This window comes from Vicugna pacos, chromosome 5, assembly GCF_048564905.1.
Source record: "Vicugna pacos chromosome 5, VicPac4, whole genome shotgun sequence".
NCBI lineage: Eukaryota > Metazoa > Chordata > Mammalia > Artiodactyla > Camelidae > Vicugna > Vicugna pacos.
In genome coordinates this window covers 8,860,349-8,872,925 of record NC_132991.1, presented here as the reverse complement: position 1 = coordinate 8,872,925, position 12,577 = coordinate 8,860,349, and the positions used below count along the sequence as shown (strand labels likewise).

Genomic DNA, 12,577 nt, shown 5'->3' with positions numbered 1-12,577 from the left:
TGTGCTAGTTCCAAATTTGACCTTCAGCTCCTGAGAGATGGAATAGCTCTGATGTCTCCAAGGCTGCCTTTGCAGGTGGAAGGAACTGGAGTCCGTGTAAATTGGTGGACCTCTCCAAGGCCAGTGACAGTCCCAGATTCCACTGGGGGAGAGGGTATGGTGGGAAGGGTCTTTATTTCGGAACTAATTTATACATTCTTTAAAAAACCAGAGTTTGTAAATTACCTCCCACCATTTCTTGTTGCTTTGTAGTTCGGGAAAGTCATCCTTTAAGTGAATTAACTTTTGCAGTTTACCAGTTACCACTTGTCCGTTTGAGGCCTCCCACCCCAGACAGAGAACTTGTTTTTTATCCACCGTGGATTGAGCACCTCCTCAGTACGGGCACACGTGCATGGAGGTGGGGAATGGGAAGCTCTCGGTCTGGTGGGAGGGACAGACCTCCTCTAGAAGGACATCACCGCTTTACCTCAGGGCAGCAGCAGGTGTATCGACAAGCACGGGGGCCACTGAGACCAGAGGGTCAGCCACACTGGGAGGGAGCTCGGAAGGTGGTGGGGGAAGTATTTAGGCCGATTCTTCATCAAGAGGAAGGGCTGTCCTGGCAGAAGGAATCACATGTGCAGAGAGGTACAAGCCAGAGGCCAGGCGCTTACGACGAGTGACTCAGAGCTTTCTGGTTTTGTTTTAGTTAATTTACTTTGTTTTTGTTTAGTTTTTATTTTCCCCCTATGGTCAGAGAACAGATAAAGAGATATGCATTAGAGAAAAGATATACTTAAAACAAATTTTCTTAGGCACACAGGAGCACTAATGTGTTTTGCAGATCTAATTTCAGGAAAAACAGCAAAAAATTGGAAAGGAACTTAGACCATTTAATTCAGCTTCCTTATTTTCATAGACATGGAAGCTGAGTCATACATGTAGAAGAATATAAAAATATTCTCTTCCCCAGTGCTAATGACAATAGCAGCCGCGCAAGGGGCAGGGAAAATTGAGTTTTCTTCTTTAAGTTAGTCTGAGTAGGAAGCGCTGAGTATACAGAAAGAGAACTCTGGGTTCTGATGACTTCAGTTGTTTCTTGCCAGGACTGTCACTCCTGGAATAGTCCTGGTTCATGAAAAGCAATAAGAAAATGCACATTTACTAACTAGGAAAGTCAAGACTGAGAATCTTCATTTACTGAAAAGATTTAACAGAGGGACTTTGCATATTGTATGGAAGCACCCAGCCACTGAGGCTTCAGTTTTTTGTTTATGCTGAGACTTGTTTAATAGATAAACTTACTTTATTCGACGATCTGGTAGTCTCAGTTTTCAGAGCCTGTCTCTTAAGTAGTAATGATAACCTCATAATGAGTTCAAATAATATTTAAATAACAATCTTAGAAGAGATGAAAATTCTTTAGTGACAAATTCTCAAACCTTAAAAAATACAAATGAATGTTATCCATTTGTCAGACTTTGCTTCGAAATAAAGAAATAGTGACTTCAGACTTTTGGCCATAAGTAACAGAAATGATACAGATGAATCCAAGTGTTAAGTTTGTACTGTGTATTAGATTATTTTTTTGGTATTTATGGGATTGATTGATTGATTAATTGATTGATTGAAACATAGTCAGATACAATGTGTCAGTTTCTGGCGTACAGCATAATGTCCCAGCCACACATATGCACCGTGTGTTAGATTTTATGATGGTCATAGTTTGGGTGAGATTCACGTTTTTGAGGTTGCAGTATGGTTTACACGATGGTGAAGGGAAAGAGTCCCACAGTGGCAGGATACAGGAGGGGAAAGGGCAGACCTGGTGCCCACCCTCACAGAGCTTTAATCGTAGCAGAATGAATTAGCGAAAAACAAGTAAGTAGAAAAAGAAAGGAACTGCAAAGAAGCAAAGGGCTGCAGTGGAGGATGATGGGGGGTGGTGGTGCTCCCTGAGACACGGAGTACAGGAAGGCCTCTCTGAAGAAGCGACATTTCAGTGGAAACCTAGAGGAGAAGGAATTAAGTCTGTGAATGTTACTGCGAAAAGCCTTAGGGTTGGGAGATGAGCAGTAGGTGGGGGAAGAGCAGTGGGCGATGAGGTTGGAGAGGATGGAGGCTAGCTATAGGGACAGGAAAATTGGGTTCCGGAGACGTCATTTGAGTCCCTGGAGCGAGTTTTATTCCTGGACGTGTGGTTATGTGAGCCAATAAGTAACTTTTTTGTTTAAGCTACTTTCACTTGGGGTTTCCTTCATTGCGGACAGAAGTCCCAACCACACAAGGGGGCAGAGTGTTTGAATTCCCTGGAAGCACCTTTAGCTGCAGTTGCTATATGTAGAGTTCAGGCTTTATCCATTTAGAAGGGAGTGTTCTTGTGTCATGTATTTTTGCCCGTGGCCCTGCCTGGGTCTGACTCCCTGGACTTGAGTTGTTTGTATACTTTTAAAGCCACATGTACAGTCAGTCACTTGGTACCCGTCGGCTGGAAGTGATAGAAACGTAAGTTAACACCCTCACGCCACAGAGGGGAGTTTATTGGAAGGATACCAGTGTGTGGCATTGACTCAGAGAGGAAACGAAAAACGAAGCCACAGGAAGGGGCAGAGGATGTGGCCAGGACTCAGGAGCAGCTGGAACCAGCGGCCTGAATGCTGCCAGGACCGACGCAGTGTGTCTCTCTCCGTGTGCTGGCTCTGTCTCTCTTTCTTGCTGTAGATCAGCTTTTACTGCTTGGCAAAAAGCATAGCTGCCAATTTGTAAAAATGAGTGGCCTGCAGACATACTTTGTTTGCTCACAGTGCTTTTAAAAGCGGATTGAGTTATGAACATTTAATTAGAGAGGTTTCACAAAAGAGTCCAAATTTCTGGTGCCTTTTAAAAAAAATCAGAAGCCTGACTTTCCTAACTCCCAGGCATCAGCTGGTGCTAAGGAGCTGCCCTTCCTTCTGGGAGGGGCAGTGCACGGTCCAAAGGGCCCCGGGGTTCCTGCTTCTCGCCTGCCTCTGCCTGGGGTTCCCTCTCCCAGCTGTAGCCATCGTGGACCTTGCCCTCCCACGTGGGCCAGGTGCCCTCTTTGGGATCAGTTTCTTCCAGGGGACGGGGCCACATACTAATGTGGCATGTCTCCTTCAGCCCTCACCCCTCTCCTGTAATAACCACGAGGACAGCGGAGGGGAGCAGCTTCTAGAAAAGGATGCCAGGCAGACAGTACCTTAAATCATTTAGCGAAATCTTTTAAAAACTCATTTTTACCAGATGTGGTTTTGCAAAAGGGCCTGTTTAAATAGTTCTCTACGTTTTGATTTTGGAAGCGAGTTCAGAGGGCTTTGGAGAAATTTTAGTGATTTATGGAAAGGAATAAGATAGTATATGAAAGTATATGCCCTAAGTATGGTTTGACAACACTAAATCTGGAGACCTGCAGTCTCGCCAGAGACACTTTCTTCCACCACATATATAATATGGAAGATTTGGAGTTCTTAAGCAAATCTTTAATAAAAAATTGTCCTGAATTGAATTTCTAGGTTTTGTTGAGAGAAGAAGGAGCAATTTGTACTTTTTTTTTTTCTCAATGTAATGGTTGATAACTGGACCATCCTCAAGAAGCTAAAGTAGAATTTAGTCCTGGGAGTGTACCTGTCAAAAATAAGCATTTCTCTTGGAACTTAAGGTGTAACATGTCTAGCCACTTGTTACTATGGATGGTTTAACCTGGGATTGCAAAAATGTGCTACAAACGTACTAAAAATCTTCCAAACCTGATTTAATAAAAATTAAAATTTAGGTATTGATAGAATTTGATAAAGTATTAAAGAAAAAAAATCTGTTTCCTGGTTTCTGGAGTTTTATTCTGTTCTAAATTGTGAAAATCCAAAGGTTCATTTTCAAATCAGAATCACTCTCTTTGTTTCTTAAATTGATTGCATTATGTGGAAGTGAGCATTTCACTTTATTTTAAATATTTACTCATTTATTTTACATTGTCTTTTTGGGGGGGAGGTAATTAGGTTTATTTTTATTTATTTACTTTTTTTAAACAGAAGTACTGGGGATTGAACCCAGGACCCTCGTGCATGCTAAGCACATGCTCTACCGCTGAGCTGTACCCTCCCTACTGAGCATGTCATTTGAAGTCTTCCTTATTTTGTCCCACCTTTGGTAGAATTCTATGCTTCCCCAAGACAGATAGTCTTTTAAAATTTTTCTTTCTCATTTACTCAGGGCTCACCTATTTCTGGAACTTTAAAACTGTAGAATGAGTATAGGAAATGTTTGTAGTACTTGAATTTGAAGAACAGAAGTTAAATAGAAGACTCTGTGATGAATGAGATTCTTGAGTTAGGAGGTAAATGTGAAGAGGAGAGCATTCACTTGATGGGCTGAACGAAAATAAAGAGATCATCTCTAGGAGTGATATCAGAGAGCTGAGTAATGATACTGCGTCATCTCCATCAAGTGACTAGAAAATAATTTTGAATCAGACTGTGAAAAGTAAATCAGCTTTCTTAAGATAGCAACGAGCCATGGCCTTTGCAAAAACAGAGGCGGTAGCATAGTGTGAACTGTGAGACTGTCAGCTAACAGTTGTTAGAAAGTAGGAATTCCAGTTGATGTTAGATTCGTGGTTCTGTCCAGATGCATATTCTAATTTTTCTAGAATTAGGGTGAGAAAATGGCCGCAATCTTAGTTAATTTCATTCAATTAATAATGTGTTTTCTGTGATAGGTAATGAGTGAAGTAGTGATAAACAAAATCCAGACTCTGTTCTCAAAGAGCTTAAAGTCTAATGGAATGGTTTTCAATCTGGGTGTGAATTAGAATCGTCTGGACAGCTTAGGAGCATACATTCCCATGTGCCTAAATTGGAATCTCTAGGGAGAACGGGACCTAGGCACCTGTATTTTTGTCCTCATTATTTTTAAAAACTTTATAGTGCAGGAATTTTCAAACATATACAAAAAGTACAGAGATTAGTATGATGAACTACCTTGATGCATCAGTCAATGATCAATTTATGGCTTCAACAATGATCAGTTATGGCTAATCTTATTTCGTCTGTATCCCTACTCACTCTCTTCCCCCTTGATAACATTGAAGGAAATCCCATAGATCATTTAGCTTCATTTGTAAAGAGGTTAAATGGAGTCACTTGAAAAAAATTTTAATCATAAATGTTCCTTAATATCTACAAATACAGTGTTCAGAATCCCCAGTTTTCTTGTGTGTTTATTTGTTCAAATTGGAATCCAGATAAGGTCCACATGTTTCAGTCAGTTGGTATAGCTCTTAGGTCTCACAATTTACAGGGTCCCTCTCCAGGTCTCTTTTTTCTTGCACTTTATTTGTTAAAGAAACCGGGTGGCTTGTTCCGTAGAGCTTCCTACAGTTTCTGTGTTGCTGGCAGTGTGCCTGTGTGGTATGTTCAATGTATTCCTCTGTCTCCTGCACCTCCCGTAAATCAGTAGTTAGAAGCTTTTTTTGGCAAGACTACATCATTGATGGTTATATGTCTTTTTCAAGATGTCAGGTTGTCTCTTTTTTGTAACATTAGCAGTCATTGATACTCAGTACTTAGATGTCTTAATTCATGAAGAATTGCAAAATGGCGATAGGCCAAGTCCTGTTGTTCCTTGATTAGTTAGAATATTTTGTAAAGGGAAACTTTGCTTCCTCTGTTATTTGGTCACCTGTCTGTACAGTTTGTATAAGAGAAGCAAGATACACTTTTAGTTTTTTCCCTTAATTTACCAAGTTTTAAAATAATGAGTTGTTTCATTCATCCTCCAAAGGTGATGAATCAGGTGCTGTTTTGGTGTCTTTGTGAACAAATGTGATGAGTTTCCATCCATTGCAGTTACTATCTTTATTGATCTTTAATTGTCCACCTTTGACTGGTCTCTTCTAATTGGCTCCTGAGCATATGTGTGCGTGTGCACATGTACATTTTAAAATTATTATTATTATCGTAGCTAGCAGCATTTATTGTTACACCACAAAACGAGCCTCGGGGGAGGGCCGCTGCTTTAATTGCTTATCTTCTAGAATCAGTGTTCACAATAGGTCACTCAAAAGACAGTATTTTCCTTAATGGAATGTGAATGAGAAACGTGACATAGTACGTGTTACGGAAAATTGCTTAAAGTGAGTCCTCATTTTTATTTCTTGAAACTCTCCCCTCATCATTCATTTATTCCTTTATTCATTCTCGGGGCATTTCTGGTCTCTAATTTACTGTAGGTCAGAATTGTAGGCCCTGGAGACACACACATATGAACAAGACACTACCTCGCTGCCCAAGGAGCGCACGTGAGACTGTTTACAAATAACCACAAGTGTGTGTCGTGTCATTAAAAGGACAGTGATGTAGGGATGCAGTGCTGTTGGTTCTTACTCTTACACACACGCACACTCATATATACAGTCATTTTGTCACAACTATCTAATAATTTGGTGTTAGATGCCGAGAAATAAGAAGATTGCATATCAACTTTCAATATTAATGGAAATGATGTTTACCTGGATAGACAGTGTCACTGCACTTTACATTTTCACATTCAGCATTTACAGTCCCTGCAACCTATCTGTTTCCTGTGTCCCTTCATATTTGAGAGTGCTGTTTTTGTGGAGAGGGTCCTTCATGACCCTAGTTTAGATCAGATTGTTTCTGATTTGGATTGTGGCAGGAAGTGGTATGAATAGTTGGGATTTGGCTTGACACTTAGAATAGTGCTGCTTGTTAAAACGCAGAGTCCGATTCATAAGTAATCTGTGGAGACGCTTTAAGACCGTACAGATATCCTGTTCCTCATCTAAATCTCTCCTTTAGATTTTGCATCTACTAATGATTCTACTATGATAGTTGCAAAATGTTGATTTTCCAGCCGAGGTGCCCCCTCTGTGTGTATCAGTCTGCCTTTGGACTTGGAGTTCCACTCTAAGCAAGAACCCTCCCTTCTCCCTTTGTTTGTTCAATATTTGTTATAGGGATGGATTCATGAATTCCTCATTTTTCAGTGGTCTGTTTTCATTCTGTCCTTAATTATTTTAGTGCTTAAACTGTCCCAGATTTAGGATTGTCTTCCTTCTTGACTGTTATTTAAAGGATTAAAAACATGAGTAATGTTCTGAGAGACTCAAATATTATGTCGACGGCCTATTAGTAATATCCAAGCTACCTTTGGGCCGTGTTACCTGAAGAAAAAGTGCTAAATGTAATTCTTTGTGTGTGTATAGTATGTGATAATTTCCCACCTGCTTTCACGTACCTGGTAGAGGACACCTGAATTTTACGAGGACTGGAGGAGTAAGTTTTTTTCCTGCATCGTCAAATTCTTATTTGATTTTCATGACAATATGGTACAGACAAAGTGGCGTTTAGACTCTACCTACCAATTCATTTTCTCCTAGCTTAAGTTTAACAAAAAAACTAATGACTATATTAGCCTATGGGGTTAACGTTCAGTAGAAGCCACCTCTTCCTCGTAACACACATTGGCATAGTTTATGTACATGGACTGTGATTTGCTTTCAGAATTTCATTTCTCAAGTGAACATGTGTTCTTGTATTTGAATTAGTGCCATTGGTAGGGAGCTGATCTGATTCTAAGGTATCATAGAACGTCACATAGGAAAAACATTTCCCAACTCTTTTGCCTCCCTACCAAGCCATCTAAATGAAAGTGTCTTGTTTTTCTGTGCAGGAGGGTACATGTTTATTCTTATTGATCCAGTGCCTTACAGTTAAGTTGGGCTGGAGGACCCACCCCACAGTGGCTCCCCGTTTTCTCTAAAATATGTTTCTTAATATAACATCTTAGGCTCATTTGTAGATGAGCATGTCTGTCTTTTGAGACGCAATACCCGGTCACTTCCCCACCCCATACCTGTGCCTCCATATGATGTGGTACCCGGACACACATGGTGTTTCACGCCTCTGCTGCTTTGCATGTGCCCTGTGTTATGCATGGAAAACTTCCCTCTCTCACCCCCACCTGCTAAGTGAGCTCTCACTCAATTCTGAAGCCTTCCTGGAGTTCATTATGCTTTCCATTATACCTTGTACCATCTTTACCATTGCATGCGAGCAATTATATTTTAGTGCTTTATTGATATATAACTTCCCTTAGCAGACTGAGTTTTCTAAAGGCAGAGGTGCACAGCTTAGCATAAAGTAGTGTTTAAGTGTTTTTTGAACAAAAATGAAGCCCACTATAGCGCTTTCCTGTTGGTAGACAGAGACATAGTAAAGTGTGTTTGTGGGTATGTTTGTCAACTCCCTGATAAAAGACTTCTCAGGTGAGTGCCATGCCAGGACTGGGTGTTACGGGGCCAAATTCCCCTTGTTGGAAGATCTGTGTTGTAGCTTTCACATATTGGCTCCAACCCCAGATAGGTCATGGAAGAGAGTAGCAAGTTTGCAAGCCCCTTAGAGAGACCTCTGGGAGAAGTATACTTGCTTTGTAAAAAATGGGTGTCTGCTGAAGTGAGGGATGATGTGTCCTGGTGTCTACAGCCTGCATGGAAATGCATCAAAAAACAAGACGGATTGATGGGTGAGTAGAGGGCTGCCAGGTGACTGGGTTTGTGGTAGAGCAAGCCGAGTGAAATGTTAATTGTAGAATCTGGGTGGTGGGTATGTGTGTTCACTGTGCAGCTCTTTCTACTTTTCTGAAAACTTGAAACTTTTCATAGTAAAATGTGGGGAAAAGGACAGCTGTGTTGTTTTCTAGGAACACATTTATTGGCTAGGCATATCTGTTATAAACTCAAATCATCAACATGAGCTTCCTAAACCTCACTGACTTTTTTCTTCCTAGTCTTTCTCCTCCTCTCTTTAGTCAATGATTTCAAATGTCAGTTCTTGTGTCACTCCCTCTAGGAACATTTCCCTGACCCTCCCGTCTGATCTAGACGCTTCTCTGTGTTCCCAGGGCACCTCTTGGATACTCCTGCCTTTGAATTTATCATGCCATATTGTAATCATTTACTAATTTGCCTGTCCCACTAGACTTTGAGTTTCTTGAGTGCAAAGACTATGTTTCTGGACTGCTTTCAGTATACATAAAAGCAACAGCAACAATAAATAGACTCAAAGTGGATTAAACACACTGGTTTATTCTCTCCAATCCCAGAAGTCTGGACGGTCAGCATCGGCAGTTTCCGGGACTGGTTCAGGGATGGGCACTTGGCTGACGCTCCTGCCTTTTTCATGTCTTGACCTTCAGACCTTCATGTCAAGCGCTGATGTAGTTATGTAGGTTGGAACTATCCACCATGGTTATTTTAATTTTTGAGCTCTGAGCCTGGATATTTTAGCAGATATCTGTGAATCTGTTGAATAGTCTTCAAGTTATTTGTTGTGGTTTCTTCTAGAGAAATTGTCTTTCTTTTTTGAAAAATAGCAGCTCAGAATTAGATGTTGACATGTGTTTGAAAGCACCTCCCCCACCTGGAAAATTATTTCTCCCATTTTCTTGCAGCTGTAATCATTCATAGAAGCAGGGTTGCTTCAGAGACATCGGGTGACAGAGTGATGGTCTGGAGTTTCCAACCTCACAGCCCCACCTCAGCCCTGTGGTGAAAGCTGTGGACCAGAAATTAGGCCAGAAGCAGTTTCACCTTCCTGAGCCTTTGGGGGAGACCCGCTTCTTATCCCACGTACTCTATTTTAGCTTAATTATTTAATTAATTGCTTAGAACACTCATTAAAAAGCACATAATTAAGAAAGGGGAGTGGAAAGATGGCTTGGTGTAGGCAAGTGAACTGAGGATCCATTGCAAGGAGAGCGGGCAGGTGTGTGAGTCCACTCAGGGCCGCCCGAGGCCGGTCACGTGACTTCATGGTGCGGGTGACCCTTAAGTCATCCAGGAAAGGCTTACTCCTCTGTTTAAGAAGACGGAAAGATATAGTCGTGAAAAATAACATGCAAAGCTTCATAAATACAATCTCAAAAAGGTTTTAAATATAGGAATATATGGATTAAAATATAAGAATATGTAAGTTACAGTGCGAGCAGGAAATAACATTGTTAATAGCAAATATCTCTGGGCGACAGGATTTTGTTTTTTTCTTTTTTAAAGATAGTTTTATGTCTTTTTAAAATTTTCTACTGAGCCTTGAAGGGGTTCAGAGTATGCCACCGTGAAATATGCCACATTGACATAAGAATTATTTTGAGGTGAGGGCAACTGAAAAGTAACAGACACAAAAGCTCTGCCCGCCCCTCTCTACCAGGAAGGGCAGAGCGAGTCTTAATCACCTGATCGCCCAGAGAAGCGCTGGAGGAACCCACGTAACACATCTTACTCACTAGCCCACATCTTCCATTAGTTTCCCCTTAATGTTTACCTTCCCACAGTTTGCCACTCCTCCACGTGCAAAGCCCCTTTCCTTTGTCTTGTCCCTTCTCTACAACATCCATTGTTTTTTGGCTAAGATGCTATATAAGCCCTCCCTCCTCGAGTTAACACCACTGATTGTGTGTGTGTGTGTGTTTGTGTGTGCAACACGCACATGTTAATAAGCTTCTGTTTGTGTTTCTCTCCTCAATCTGTCTTTTGTCAGTCTGATTTTCCAGCCCCAACCAATGAACTAAGATGGGTTTGTTTTTCCTCGCCTACATTTTTATTATTTTTCACTTTAAATAATTAAAAAAGTATTTTAGACATTCAGAGTGGTTCTTGTTCAGCTCTTGGTCTTTTGATATTGCAGTTTTTCCTCACATTTTGGTTTTGTCTTTCTTTAAAATGATCAAATAACCCCTTTTCTAATGACTGTCTGAAAAGTCCTGCCTGTTATGGATGCTGACTCTCCTGTAGAATTATTTTCTTGGGTGTTTCATAGGTTGGAACTGTGGGCTCCAGTTTGCGGGCTTTAGTTCCAGGAATCCTGAGCCATCTTCACTGCATGTTGGCCCCCAGAGGGGCTGTGTTCAGCACTCTGCCCTGTGCTCCAGCACTGTGACCAGCCCGGGGTTACGTTTTATGTTAATTTCTTGGCTTTGGATTTCAGGGTACACCTTCCTTACAGCCAGGGCTCAGGCAGACAGGCTTCCTTATTTTCTTCCCCTGCTGGTGGTATAGAGGAGCAGAATTTATCATCCCCAAATATATCTCTTTGCCACATGAGTAGTTTTAAGCTGGTTACTTTCTAAAACACAGCAGACATGGAAAAAAATCTGAAAACCAAGTAAGAGTTTTGTGAGAAGCATTGACATTTACTAGGTACAGCTTCATTTATAAGGGTGTCTCCCTTGCTGTACCAGGGCAACCGACCGAATTTCTAGAAGCTCTTACCAGTGGAGGAGGCAGTGACTTAAACCTGCATAACAGTGGTGGCCTTGTTTACTGGGATTTCCCTGGTCACCTCCCACAACTGGCTCTCCCCACACCAACATCCTCTTTGGCTGAGGACAGCCTTTAAGGTGAGGGCTTGGGCCATTTTGGCCAGTTACTCAGTTTCCCTGGGTCCTCTCCCATGGCTACATGTTATTAAACTTTGTTTGGTTTTCTCCTGTTAATCTGTCTCATGTCAGTTGAATTCTTAGACCAGCCAGAGGAACCTAGAATAGTAAAAGAAATTTCTTCCTTCCCGACAGTGGACAGATGTTTTGCTAGTCTGTTCTTTACCTAAAAGTGTGTTCCCTCAAGGTCTTAGCTTCTCAGTTCTCAACTGAGAAGAGGTCTTGGTTCTAATGCTCATCTAGCAAGGGCATTTGGCCTCCTAGCCCCGTGTGCTTGTTAAATCCTAAGTTCCCAAGAACAGCAGCCCTCCAGGACCACAGAAATATCAGCTCTTACTGCTCTGATTTTTTTCTCCGCAACATGGGGATTTCTTATTTTCTTTTCAGCTCAGCTGTGCACTTAATAGACGTTCTCAACCTTGGAGGTACACTGTAATCACCTGGGAGGCTTGTAGATGGGATCCCAGACATCCCAGGCATCCCCAGACCAAATTCCATCAGAATCTCTGAGGATGTTTTTAAAGCTCCCCAGCGATTCCATTGTGCTGCCAAGGATGGGAATGACTGATTTAAACTGATGTTGTTTTATGTTGCCCATTGGGGTGTGTGTGTTTAAATATATTTATTTTTCTTCTGGGGCTATTTTCAAGTTACTTTGTCAGAAGTAATGGAAATGGGTACCCATAATATTATAATTAGAAAAAAAATTATCTTAAAATCAGATGGGAAGGAAACCAGCCTTTCTTAAGTTCCTACCATGTGCTAGGCACAGGGCTCAGGTCTTGCCCACATTATCACATTTGATACTCAGAAGAATCCTGCGTGGCAGGTGGTGGTTTACTTTTTTTTGCAGGTAGGAAAACTGAGTAACTAGCATCTAACTCACATGTCTCATGAATGGCAGAGCCAGCCTTGGGCCCCCTTCATCCTATGTCCTTTTTTCTTATGCTGTGAAGTATATAAAAAATTGTCCATACAAATGGTTTAAAATAAAAATTAGCACTCAGGTTAGAAGAAGTTTCAGGGACCTATTAAATTTACTAGTTAAAAAAATTAAAAAAAAATTTGGGAGGGGAAGTAATTAGGTCTATTTATTTATTTTTAGAGGAGGTGCTGGGGATTAAAC

The 12,577-nt window shown here is 41.2% G+C and overlaps 1 protein-coding gene across 3 annotated transcripts in view; it reads left to right on the top strand.

Moving 5' to 3' along the window:
• The window catches only part of RALB (RAS like proto-oncogene B), a 65,387-nt gene that overhangs the window by 34,755 nt on the left and 18,055 nt on the right, over positions 1-12,577 (top strand). The window lies entirely within an intron of this gene.